The sequence below is a fragment of the Apodemus sylvaticus genome, chromosome 5 (genome assembly GCF_947179515.1).
Source record: "Apodemus sylvaticus chromosome 5, mApoSyl1.1, whole genome shotgun sequence".
In the NCBI taxonomy this organism is placed as follows: Eukaryota; Metazoa; Chordata; class Mammalia; order Rodentia; family Muridae; genus Apodemus; species Apodemus sylvaticus.
The window spans coordinates 121,309,067-121,322,818 of NC_067476.1; positions in this window are offsets into that span (position 1 = coordinate 121,309,067).

Here is a 13,752-nt window from a genome sequence, read left to right on the forward strand (position 1 = left end):
GAGTCTCAAGTCTCATCCTAGGGGAGTAATTGGACATCTCTGAGAGGCAGAATCCAAGAAATCAGCCAAGTGGTGCCTGTGCAGGCAGAAGTCTGAGATCCTTCTACCAACCAAAAGTCTAAGATTGTCATTAGACAGTGTTAAAAATCTATACAGAGCTTTTCCTTCTTTGCTGAAAGGCACTTATCAGATGTTCTCCATAAATTCCTTAATTAATGATATTTTTTGTTTTGTTACTATAAAAGTTTATGTGAACTTTTCTATTTTGGACATGTGTTATTTGAGTAACAAGAATCCATATTCTCCAATTATGATTAAAAGGATAAAAGCCATAAAGGCCAGGAAAAGTTTTCTATAACATTTAAAATTGAAATGGACATCCAGAATGGATCCCCTAAGATGACAGCTTAAGATATTGGGGGAACCATGAGTAAATTAACAATAGAAACATCATGAAACTTGTTACAGAAGTATTTCTGATACAATGCCAGTTTTGTATGATTTTTATATAAATGTCCTTGAGACCAAGGAAGTATACTTTCATACAGGGTGAGTACAGTATGTCACACCTACCATGGTTCTGAATATCCTGTTTAATTCCTTAGCCATTTGTAACTCTCTGTCCCTGGCCCCAGAACTCAGACCTATCATTCGAGGCACTCGTACTTGACTGAGAATAAACTCAGATGCGAGCTGTGTAGTGGAGACCAGAGGAACAAGAGAAAATCAATCCAACTTCTTTCAATCCGTATTCTTTGAACTTCACAAAGTCAACAGTCAAACAGAGGGAATCCTTTCCATCAGTTAGGACATTCTATACCTAGACCCAAAATTAGCTTAAATAGCGTTTGTCTTTTTTTTTTTTAATCACATATATGCACAGTAATAGAATTTAACTGAGAGTGAACATGTGACATCATCCATTCCTCTGTGATCCAAAAAGATATAACTTATCAGGAACAATACTATTCAGTTACTATCAAAGATGTTCAAGTGTAATTTTACTGGGTTATGATCCTTCCCATGAGTCTTTCTGATATCAAAGGACAGCTATTAACCTAATGGCTCTTGTTGAAACCTAGAGCTCCTTAGAGAGCTTAAGAACTATAGGTTCTAGACCTCTAGTCCTGTGCCCTTATAGATCCTGATATGTTAGAGTTTGGAGTAGCTTATGCACAAGATGCTGGATTCTAAGGAAGAGCCATGGCTAGGAGCTAGTGTCTTATCTAGTCCTGCCACTAAAATCATCACACTTTTAATCAAGTAGATCTCAGCCTTGGAAATAAATTAGGGTCAGCTGCTTCCTCTTCAAACCTCTGGTGATGCTGAAATTCTGTGCTAGCCTGTGAGTATTGTGAAAAAATACCCAAAGCATTAAATTTGAGAAGCAGGAAGTTTGATGAGTTTGATTCAGGAACAGTTTGATAGGCTTTCGTCTATGGTCGATTATACTCATTAGCTGTGGTGAAGCCCTGTAGCAGAGAAGGATTGTGGGGTTATGCAATTCACAGAAGCTAGGAAATGATAAATGAGAGGAAGGAGATGGGGGAGGGGTGTCCCCCCTGTGACCTAATACCTTCTACTAGTCTCTACCTCATAAAAGTTCCAACAACTCCCAATAATACCAAACCTTCAACATATGGATCTCTGATGGGCATTCCAGGCCCAAACTTTAGAATGTTCCATTTGCAGAGATTGGGACGCAATTATCTGGGGTAACTGTACAGAGCCATATTGGGGCAGTCTTGCACTTTGGGTCAGAGTTTGACTTTGGTCAAGGTTAACTTCTCCCAGATAGCCAGGATCCTGCTCCACCTAGGGCCGAGTGCTCGAAGTAAAGGTTAAGTTCATTGTTCCTCCAGGTCTAGGAATTCCTGAATTAAGCAGGTGACCCACCCAGCTGCAGGAGCAGTCAAGACGAGGACCTCCAAGAGAAGCTAGACAACTTCCACCGGAACTCAGCCTGGAGTCTGGGGGGAAGGGTTTGCCCAAACTGTTAAAAGGTCTGGCGCCATTAAAGTTTCTGGCTTTGATCAGTGAATATTGTCTTAGCCATACTTCTTTTCGCCCCTCTTCCCTATTTATTCCTCAGCTTCTGTTCCAGAAACCCACTTCGTAATAGCTGCAGGCAGCTATGGAACCCTACAGGTAACCAATGCATCCTGTTGCTCTGATTACAGTCACTGTGGGCATTTCCACCTCAACTCTAACTTCTGAAAACGGAAAGTGTAGAAAAGCTGGGTTTTTCATAGGCAGAGATTCTGACATTATCATAACTTGGAAAATGCTCACTTAAGAAAGGGGATGCGAACTGGTCATAACAGGCCTGTTTAATTAAAAATGTGGATGATTCAAGTAAGTTTCATGTGGGTGTATCTCTATACATGGGCTATATAGTAACTTAAAAGGAGAGGCTTGGTTCTTCATGCTGCACACAAGGTTGTCCTATCCTTTTCCACCCCTTTTCTCAGTTTATTTGACTTATAAAACTTGTAACTGTTGATGTTGGTTTTTTAAATCTCATTCTTTGAAAAATATCTTTTAGAAACTCAATAACCTCATTGCTACTTTTCTACTCTCCTTTTCAAAGGCCGCTTCTTTGAACCAACATTAGGAAGGAACATTGTCCTTTTGTCCCCTAGCTTCCTTAGAAGGAAGAATCTAACTTCAGCATTTTATTCCCAGTTGGGAAATTACCTCCTGTCTTAAAGATAAGCTTATGAAACTGTACTAGTTTGCAAACTCATTAAAAATATTTTAAAGGGGTATGAGCAGAAGCATCCCACTTTAGTGAAGGAAACTGCTTGGTGAAGACATGGAATGTTAAATGTAAGCTCAGAGAGTGTCTAGACGAAGCCAAAGCAATAGAGGCCATTGTCGTTGCTTCTGGTTTCCCAGCATGGCTCGATGTTAGACCCTATTGCTGAAGATGTCACAGATTGCAGAACATTAATCTTGAACCAGCCATAAAACTCTCCCTAATATCTAGCTTTTATAGTGTTCAAAAGTGCCATGCAAGCTTCAGTGGAAGAAAAGACATCAGTGCTCTTATCCAGCACTGGACTTTTCACGATATAACAATGTATGTACCCGTTAGGCAAGATGTAGCTACTGTAACAATAGTGGCAAAACTGTTTTGGGGGATGGCCAACTGTTCTGTGGATTGGATTTGAAGTATGCTCCATAACAGAAATTTCATGCCTGGTACTGTAAATAAGATTTAAAAAACCATGCCTGGAGAAGTTGTAGACCCCAGGGTAGTTGTTTTTTCTAAATGGCCAAGTTGTCAAACTGTCTTCTTAATATGTATGGACATATCTACACAGTTGTGAAGCTCCCAACTTTGGTCAGAAGAACATCTTACTTTAGTACCTACTACTTATTGCAGAAAGCACATTCCTATTCAAAGTCTTGAGGATAAGTAGCCGTGAGGGCTTGGCCACAGATGGATCATCAGTATCAATCTATAACCACCAAAGGCTCAGGAAGCATTGCAGAAGATGGAGCAGAAAGAATGTAGGAGATGGAAGGTCAGGAGCTTTTCTGTGAAATGCCATCTCCCAGGAAGAGATGTGACTCATGCACATGTGAACTCACACCAGGAAGGGATTATCTTCACAAGAGCTACACAGGATCAAGTCAGTTAAAAATTTAAATGTGAATTGTGGAGGGATTTCCAAGGCTTGCCCTATCCTTACCCCCAGCTCAGGATCTATTGGCAGTTGGTGGCTACTGGAAAAGGAAGAATCAGTTTTCTTTAGGGGTATGACCACTGGCAGCTTCTCCATGTCCAGTGGATGACCTCACATATGTGCACATATGGGCAACACTAGTTGGAATCAGTGGGTAGAAAGAAAGGAAGGAAGGAAGAAAGGAAGGAAGGAAAGAGAGAAGAAGGAAGGAAGGAAGGAAGGAAGGAAGGAAGGAAGGAAGGAAGGAAGGAAGGAAGAAGTAGGTCAGGTGTTGGAAGGGAGCTAATAAAGGAGGTCTTTGGGGGAATTGAGAGAGGAAGGAGAGAGGGACCAGTATGGTGAAGATGCTGTGAAATTTTCAAAGGGAAAAATCTGGTGTTCACATTACCTTCCTGTCTAGCTAATGGGTTCCAGGTCAACCCAATTCCCAAGTAAGGTAAGAAGAATTAACTACTGTGGTGCAGTCAAATCATCTAACCTGAAAACTAGTTACTTTGTATTGTATAAGTGTGATTTCTGTCTTTGTAAATCCTAAGATTTACAAAGAACATTCCTGTGTACCTATTGTCTCCCAAACTAGAAGCACTTGGTAGAAGGTTTGGGTCTTTGTTTGTTAAATTTGTTTCCCCACTTTCATCCTGGTAACATTTCTATAAGAATGCTAATGGATAACAAAGAGAGAGGGAAAGTGAAAATGAGGGCACAAGAGACAGTGAGAAGGAGAGAAAGAGAGGGAGAGCAAGAGATGGAGAGAGAATGCTAGTGGACTTATATTTGCTTGTCCTGCATAATGATACTTTCTCTAATACATATATGGTGATGATTATATCCTATAGTATATCACACACACACACACACACAAACACACACACACACAGTAAGAGAGAGAGAGAGAGAGCGAGAGAGAGAGAGAGAGAGAGAGAGAGAGAGAGAGAGAGAGAGAGAGAGAGATGCACTGTACTCATGTGAGCTTTTGTGTACGTCCTTGTGATGAGAATAAGGGTCTGAGCTTAGGATTCATTATAAAGATTTAAATTATGCCATTTGTAACAACATGGACAGCACAGGGGGCTATTAAGTTAACAGAAATAAGCTAGATACAGAAAGACAATATGGCACATTATTACTCATATGTAGAAACTAAAAGTTTAATTATATTGAAGAGGAGAATAGAATGATGGTCGCCAGAGGTTACAAATATGAGGGAGAAGGACGGCTAATGAAAGTGGAGTTTAAGATTCCAAAGTTCAATTTGAAAGGAAGAATTAGGTCTACCAAAGTAGGGAAACTTTATTCTGCGACATTTCATTATGTATTCAAAATATGTAGAAAAGAAGATTTGTAAGACTGTTCTTTTTCTGGTACTGGGCATTATACCCAGTCCCTTGCATGTGTTTGGAATATGCTCTGCTGTTGAACTCTGTTCTCTGTGCTTTTTATTTGAGACTACCTTGCTAAATTGCCCTGGCTGGTCTCAAAATTTTTGATCTTTTTGCTTCAGCTTCTGCAGGCCAGCTGGATCGTGTGGTTTGCTAGCACATTGAAGGTCTGAATGTTTGCAGTTACACAGGTTTTGAAGGCCTGAATGTTTGCAAAGTTACAGAGGTTTACCCTGGGAAGAACTTTACACATTCTACAAGGTATCATTTTTATCATACTGTACACAGAAATATGTATAAATATCATGACTTTATAAAATAAATACACAAAACACAATAACCTAAACAGTTTCTACCATCTCAACTGTACACTTTTACTCCCATTCCACAACTTTGAGATCTGTTCTCCATTTTGCTTTTTCTTACAAGGTTTATTTGAGACACTTTGCTGGGTTTTGTTGTTTTGTTTTGCCTTTTTTTTTTTAAGAGATTCAAGTATCAGTGAGCCCAGTTCTCCTGGGCCCTCTTTATCTCCGTCTGAGACAATGGCTCATCTTAGGAATTTGACCCTCCTGTGGGGTCTCATATCTTGCAGTTTTATCTCTGCATTAAAGGAACTGAGAGAGGTGTTGTATCACCACCTCCGGGGGCAGAAAATGCCCAGGGCTGGTGGTGGATCTACAAGGAAAGGGCAGTCACAAATTAAAGATGAGGTGGAGGAAGAAGGAGGCAGTGACACAGTCGAAAAAGCAAAAAACGCAGAGAATTGGCCACCTTGGAACCATCTCAGTGTCCTCAGGCACCAGAGACTCACAGAACTGGCCTCAGTTACGCTGGCTTTCTGCAGTCCCAGGGAAACCGATCAGAACTGCAGTTGAGCTGATGTAAACAGATGGGGATGAAATGACCTTTTGAGAAAGACATACGCTAACCAGACACACCAACCTCTGGACCTTCTTTCAGTGGCCCAGGAGAGGTATAAGGGTGGTTGGTAGAGCCAAGGGGAGCTCTCTTTTTTTTCTTTTAAATCTGCGATTGCTATGATAATTCCAAGGGTTCATTTAGGATCTGTGGTAGAGTACATGAACAGTTGACCTCCTAGATTCCTGCTCCATCCTCTATCCTCCACCCACCATGCCAACAGAAGGCTCCTTTGTGCTCACTGAACCTTGGCACCATGAATGCAGCCTTTCTTCGAGCCCCACTTGAGAGTTCCACTTCAAGCTGCCTTAAGCTCGATGGTTTTGACGTCAACTTCTAAAAACCACAAAGGAAGAAAACGAGAAAGAATTTCTGAAACGGTCTGACCTGCCTTCATTCTTTCACCTTTCTATTCCCCACCACCAGCCCCTGTGACAGAATAGAAAATAGGACTAGAAAGTTCAATGGACTTGTCCAAGATAAAGCAATTGGTTGACTATTGAACCAATCTGCTGCCAAGGAACCTAGAAACACTTATCCATAATCTCTCCTCTTTATTTTTCAGTTTCATCCTGTTAAAATTCCCATGGGAAAACTAATGGACCTATAATCCTATTAAATGCTAAATCACTTTTCCCCCTGCTTATATGTCAGAGAAGTTTGAGAACTTGTTTTTCAGTTTCTCCTTTAATCTTCATAAACTCTCTTTCCAGGGTGATCCGTCATATAGAATGTGCTCTACTTCATGTTATGGGTTTCCAGCTTGAAAGGACTCTAATAAAGGAAAATTTAGGTCTGTTGATGCAAATAAGTTGGGTAGCATGCGTTAATTTTATTTGGGCTCAAGATTAGCAGATTTCAGTAGCACACCATTTTTGAACTTGAATCTTGAGTATCAGGCTTACTACCTTTGGTCTCTAGACCAAATTCCAAGATCCTCTGTTACTTAGTTCACTTTTGGGCATAGGAAACTTTATTTGTAATGTCTGCTTAGGCACTTGTGTCTCTACCTGAAAGGGCTTTTCTTTTTTTATAATTTGACTGCTCTTTTGATTCCAGTGAATTAATTTTGCCATTAAGAAATCTGACAGAGGGCTAATATCTAATATATACAAAGAACTCAAGAAGGTAAACCCCAGAGAACCAAATAACCCTATTAAAAAGTGGGGTACAGAGCTAAACAAAGAATTTTCACATGAAGAACTTCAGATGGCTGAGAAGCACCTTAAGAAATGTTCCACATCATTAGTCATTAGGGAAATGCAAATCCAAACGACCCTGAGATTTCACCTAACACCAGTCAGAATGGCTAAGGTTAAAAACTCAGGAGACAACAGGTGTTGGCGAGGATGTGGAGAAAGAGGAACACTCCTCCACTGCTGGTGGGATTGCAAGATGGTATAACCACCTTGGAAATCAGTCTGGCAGTTCCTCAGAAAACTGGGCATGACACTTCCGGAGGACCCTTCTATACCACTCCTGGGCATATACCCAGAGGATTCCCTGGCATGCAATAAGGACACATGCTCCACTATGTTCATAGCATCCCTATTTGTAATAGTCAGAAGCTGGAAAGAACCCAGGTGTCCCTCAACAGAGGAATGGATACAAAAAAATGTGGTATATTTACACAATGGAGTACTATTCAGCCATTAGAAACAATGAATGCATGAAATTCTTCGACAAATGGATGGAGCTGGAGGACATCATACTAAGATCTCAAAAGATCAATCAAGGTATGCACTCACTGATAAGTGGATATTAGCCTAGAAACTTGGAATACCCAAGACATAATCCACATATTAAATGATGTCCAAGAGGAATGGAGAAGTGGCCCCTGGTTCTGGAAAGACTCAGTGCAGCAGCATAGAGGAATACCAGAACAGGGAAGTGGGAAGGGTGGGAAGGGGTGGATGGGGGTATAGGGGGAGGGAAGAGGGCTTATGGGACTTTTGGGGAGTGGGGAGCCAGAAAAAAAAGAAATCATTTGAAATGTAAATTATATATATATATATATCTCGAATAAATAAAGGTTTCTATAACCTGTCAATGCTAGCAATGTCAGCTGGTAACCTCTCTACTGACCCTTGGGCAGGACTTGTTACAATGCATGGAGTGGTACCCTGTCACTGTTACCAGCCCATGACCAGGTGAAATAGTACATTTCATTCATAGAGGTGGTATTGTAGATGGAAGTCATCAAAGGATCATAGCTGTCCATTTGCTGTTTGGTTCCATCACAGGGCATTCTGGAAGGGGAAGAATCAGGTTTTAAATCAGATGATGTTGTCTTGGGAATAGAGACAGTAGTGACTGCAGTGGAAATGAAGGAATCTTCTGTAACAATTCTAATTGTTCTGCTTCTTGACTCGGATCATCACCGTATTGTGTTTGTCAATATTCATGGAAGTAATTGTGACAAAGAAGGTAAATTTTAGTCTATGTAATTAATGTTTTAACAAATCTAGTTAAAAAGAAATAAACAAAGGCACATAGCTCCTCAAAGATAAATGAGTAAATAGATAAATAAATCTCAAAGGAATCAAAATAGACGACTATTATCTAATGGCCAAGCCAAAATAAATGTAGCCATTATGATTCAGAAAGTACAGGTATTATGATTTAGAGAAATTAAAACCCTATTATCTTCAAAGCTTCTATCTTCATTTGATAGTTAATGTAGAAATAAATCAAAAACAAATGAAGAGTCCTTCACTGTTCAAGAGTTTTTTACACAATAGCATGTTGGGTAACTAAATTATACATTAATTTGTTACCAATTTCAAGAGAATTGAAAGCTTTCTTAGTACATAGAAATAAGTACTGAAGGGCATAGAAGGCTCATTGATCACTACAGATTATATACATGTGCTGGAGGATTATACTATTCTCTATACATATAAAGCAAATTTCAAAAGTTGAAAGCAGATTTAGATGAGATTTATTCACAGGAGCCCACTCTTATCATGAGCCACAAGAGATACCCAAAGGGGATGCTTCCTTTTCTGGGAGGATGGCCCAAGGACCAGTTTCACCTATGCAAATGGGCATATTTAACACCAGCTGAATGGCCTCATAATCACAGGAGTGGGTCTGTTAAGTATGTCACGCTACTGCGATTCTCCAGATGCTAATCTGTTTAGTCTCATGGAAAAGCTTCCTAGAAGCCAGGAGTGATATAGTATCATGACCCTAGAGAGTAGAGTGTTGGCCAAAACTACAAACCAACAGATATAAAGATAGGGTAAGCCCACAAGGGCCTGCTAATAGTACTAGACCCATAGTCAGTATAAAATGACAGGGACCAAAGGATAGAAACAACTTAGCAAGGATCAGATCTAGAACACAGAAGATGACAAGTTGGGGGATATTATATTTAAAACTATTCAGGATGGACCAAAAAGTTGGACTAGATCACACTGATAATCTGATAAAGTTAATGTCAAGAGCTTAGAGAATAAGTTTATCCTTATGGGCTTCCTTACCTAGCTCAGGGGACCACTTCCTAGGGAACTGACTAAAATGCTATTATTAAATAATGAGGCTAGCTATTAAAAAAACATAAGAGAAATGTGTTCTTTAGAAGACCCTGCAGAGCTGACTAGATTTTAATAGACCAGCTGAACCAGGGAACTATACTTACTTCCTATGCTAATTCTAAGACCTATATCCAGCCTGATTGAAAGCTATTTGCAAGCTACAGATTTACTAGACCTATATTTGTCCAATAGATTAGTTACTGGCCACATAAAGTTATATAAGTTTAAGTATGACATTAAAGTAAAGTATAATCCAAAATTTAGTAACTGGTTTCTATTAACCTCAAGGGCTCAATAGCCAGATGAAGTGCCCTCAGGTTTGGACAGCACACATTGCTAGGAGGTTACAGATAAGACAGGGCATTTTCTATCATTGTAGAAAGACCTGTTGGAGGATATTGCATTACAGATGACTTCTGCAAAACCTAATTTTAAAGTCTATTTAAATGTCAACTGAATAAAAGCACTGAATTCCAAAATGTGAAATTTAGTCACGTGACTCAATTTCAGATATCTTTCTCTGCTCCCTGGGGGAGACTTTATCTTCCCTGGGTGGTGTGGACTTTGTGCTCATGGTGTCTGGCCTTGAACTATGTCTGGTTCATGGACAATTTGGCTTGGTCCTGCCTTATAATCTGTGCTTCTCAGCTTCTGTGGCTTCAGAGGGGCTACTGGAAGGCTACTCTGGGTGGTGCATCTGGAATCTAGAAAAGGAATTCATTCCTTACTCTAAATCCCCAGGCAACTGTTGACCAGTTGGATAGCATGACTGAGAAGCTAGCTCACTGTGACATCTCTATAGAGTTATTGTCAATCTCTGGTTGTCTCGCCTTCGTCTGTCTCCTCTACAGACTTTTACGCAGCTGTGTCTGTGCCTGCATTTGCCCTGGCCCTATAATTAAAGCTATGCTGCTTGCATTATTTTTATGAGTTAGAAAGCTTTTCTTTAGTGCTGTGCTGGCAATGTGTAATAACTGGCTCTCTTGAGGAGAAAAGGCGTTGATTTGTAGTGTTAGCTGAATATCATAGCACAAATACACTACCACTGATTTCAAATTTCTGGTATGACATTTTAGAAGACAGATCTGGGAAGTTCTCTGGACACATAGGTACAGTGGCAGAAAATAACCTCAAGACTGTGGAAGACAGCAAAACAAAATAATTAGAATGATAAAATCTGATGGACTTTTTGTTAACCTTTTCTTTAATATATACATTTATTACATATTGCTTACATATATATGCATACATATGTATATATAACATAGCATATATAATATATACATATATTACATATTGCTTACATAAATACATGTGCATACATAATATATGCATATATTACATGTTGCTTATATATGCATATATATGTATATATAACATATGTATGCATAATATACGCATGTTACATATTGCTTGCATATTTATTTATGCATGTATATGTATATTTTATAATTAACCATTAATTTAAATAATTAAAACTTTAAAAAAATTTCTATATTCTTTGTTTACTTTCCAAATGCTTTCCCCTTTCCCGGTTCCCCTCTGCCCATTTCCCAATCACCCCCTTCCCATTTCCCTGTCCTGGTACTCCACTACAAGGCTGGATCAACTCTTTTCAGAACAAGGGCTCTCTCTTTCCCTCTTCTTGGGTATCATTTGATATGCTAATTGTGTCTTGAGAATTCAGAGCTTCTGGGCTAATTAATATCCACTTATCAGTTAATGCAGTCCATGTGTATTCTTTTGTGATTGGATTACCTCACTTAGGATGATATTTTCCAGTGCCAACCATTTGCCTAAGAATTTTATGAATTCATTGTTTTTAATTGCTGAGTAGTATTCCATTGTGTAAATATACCACATTTTCTGTATCCATTACTCCATTGAGGGACATCTGGGTTCTTTCCAGCTTCTGGCTATTATAGATAAGGCTGCTATGAACATAGTGGAGCATGTGTCCTTATTGCATGCCGGGGAAACCTCTGGGTATATGCTCAGGAGTGGTATAGCAGGGTCCTCCGGAAGTGTCATGTCCAGTTTTCTGAGGAACTGCCAGACTGATTTTCAAAGTGGTTGTACCATCTTGCAATCCCACCAGCAGTGAAGGAGTGTTTCTCTTTCTCCACATCCTCGCCAACACCTGTTGTCTCCTGAGTTTTTAACCTTAGCCATTCTGACTGGTGTGAGGTGAAATCTCAGGGTTGTTTTGATTTGCATTTCCCTAATGACTAATGATGTTGAAGATTTCTTAAGGTGCTTCTCAGTTATCTGAAGTTCTTCATGTAAAAATTCTTTGTTTAGCTCTGTATCACTTTTTTTAATAGAGTTATTTGGTTTTCTGGGGTCTAACTTCTTGAGTTCTTTGTATATATTAGATATTAGCCCTCTGTCGAATTTAAGGTTGGTGAAGATCCTTTCCCAATTTGTTGGTTGCTGTTTTGTACTTTTGACAGTGTCCTTTGCCTTACAGAAACTTTATAATTTTATGAGGTCCCATTTGTCAATTCTTGATCTTAGAGCATACGCTATTGGTGTTCTGTTTAGGAACTTTTCCCCTGTGCCCATGTCCTCAAGGGTCTTCCCCAGTTTCTTTTCTATTAGTTTCAGTGTGTCAGGTTTTATGTGGAGGTCCTTGATCCACTTGGAATTGAGCTTAGTACAAGGAGATTAGAATGGATCAATTCGCATTCTTCTGCATGCTGACCTCCAATTGAACCATCTCCATTTGTTGAAAAGGCTATCTTTTTTCCACTGGATGTTTTCAGCTCCTTTGTTGAAGATCAAGTGACCATAGGTGTGTGGGTTCATTTCTGGGTCTTCAATACTATTCCATTGATCAACTTGCCTGTCATTGTACCAATACTATGCAGTTTTTAATCACTATTGCTCTGTAGTAATTTAAATAATTAAAACTTTTAATAATGGCTTGTGTTTACTAACTGGCCCATAGAACTTCTAGAAACTGAGCAATTGACTCTCTTTGGACTGGTATGAGGAAAATCTAGCATATTGTTTTTCACTGAAGAAATGAAATTAGTCTACATAAGAGAGGTCTATACCTGATTACAACCCTGGTTATGTATTGAAAACATTGTTACATACTCTTGAAGATTCATAGAATGTAGGAATCTGTTAACTATGACTACTACAGAACTAAATCAATGAGACAGATCTGGTATTAGGTATATTCAGAGAGTAGGGACCTAAATTAGCGAAAGATATCTGCTTTTTTGGAGAGATTGCCTGACTTGCTCTGTAAAGATAAGCCAGAATGTTACTGACTAAGAATGTTGGTGAGGTGAGAATCACTTCGGGCTCCTTCACAGCTCCATGATCTTCTCTCACCACTGCTTAAGAAACCAAAGAGATTCAAATGAAGACATTTGCTGTGATTTGTTAGGAAGCACAGCCGTAAAACCTGGACTCCTCTGCATTATACAACACTATATTTAAAATCTCCCATCTGTGCTTACATGTTACCTAAGAAGACATGTTTTGTTTTGTTTTATTCCTATGATGAGAAACTCCTGAAAGGTGGGAATAAGTGTCTGTTTAGTGGGTGCCTGGTATAGTGTCTGATTTGGGGGTAAGTGTTTGATCAATACGCAGCAAGTACTAGCTTCAGTACACACAGTATACAACCAGTGCAGAATAGGGAAAGGCAACCTAGGGCATTCTGTTGGCTTATTATTCCAAAATCTCTGGTGAGATTAAAAGTTATCAGAACCAAACGAGATCTCCATTTGTTTGGACATCATTTTACTCCGTATGGAATAGAAGGGCAGAAAGGTAGAAGAGTGGCTAGTATGAACTTGCAAGCTGAGACTTCTAGAGAAAGTTCATTCCTACATCTCTTATTTCCTACCTACATCGTGGTGAGACTATGTCTCTCAGCTTGTTTTTCCATCTGTAATGTGATATTCAGTAGTGAACATTTCCATATGACTAAATAGTCTGAAGTAAATGAAATGATGTGTGAACCACAAACTTCATTCTGTTTTTATTAGATATTTTCTTTATCTACATTTCAAAAGTTATCTCCTTTCCTCCTTTCCCCTCCAAAAACCCTCTATCCTATTCCCCATCCCCTGCTCACCAACCCACCCACTCCTAGTTCCCTGTCCTGGCATTCCCCTACTGGGGCATTGAACCTTCACAGGACCAAGGGCCTCTCCTCTCATTGATGTCCAACAAGGCCATCCTCTGCTACATATGTCCCTC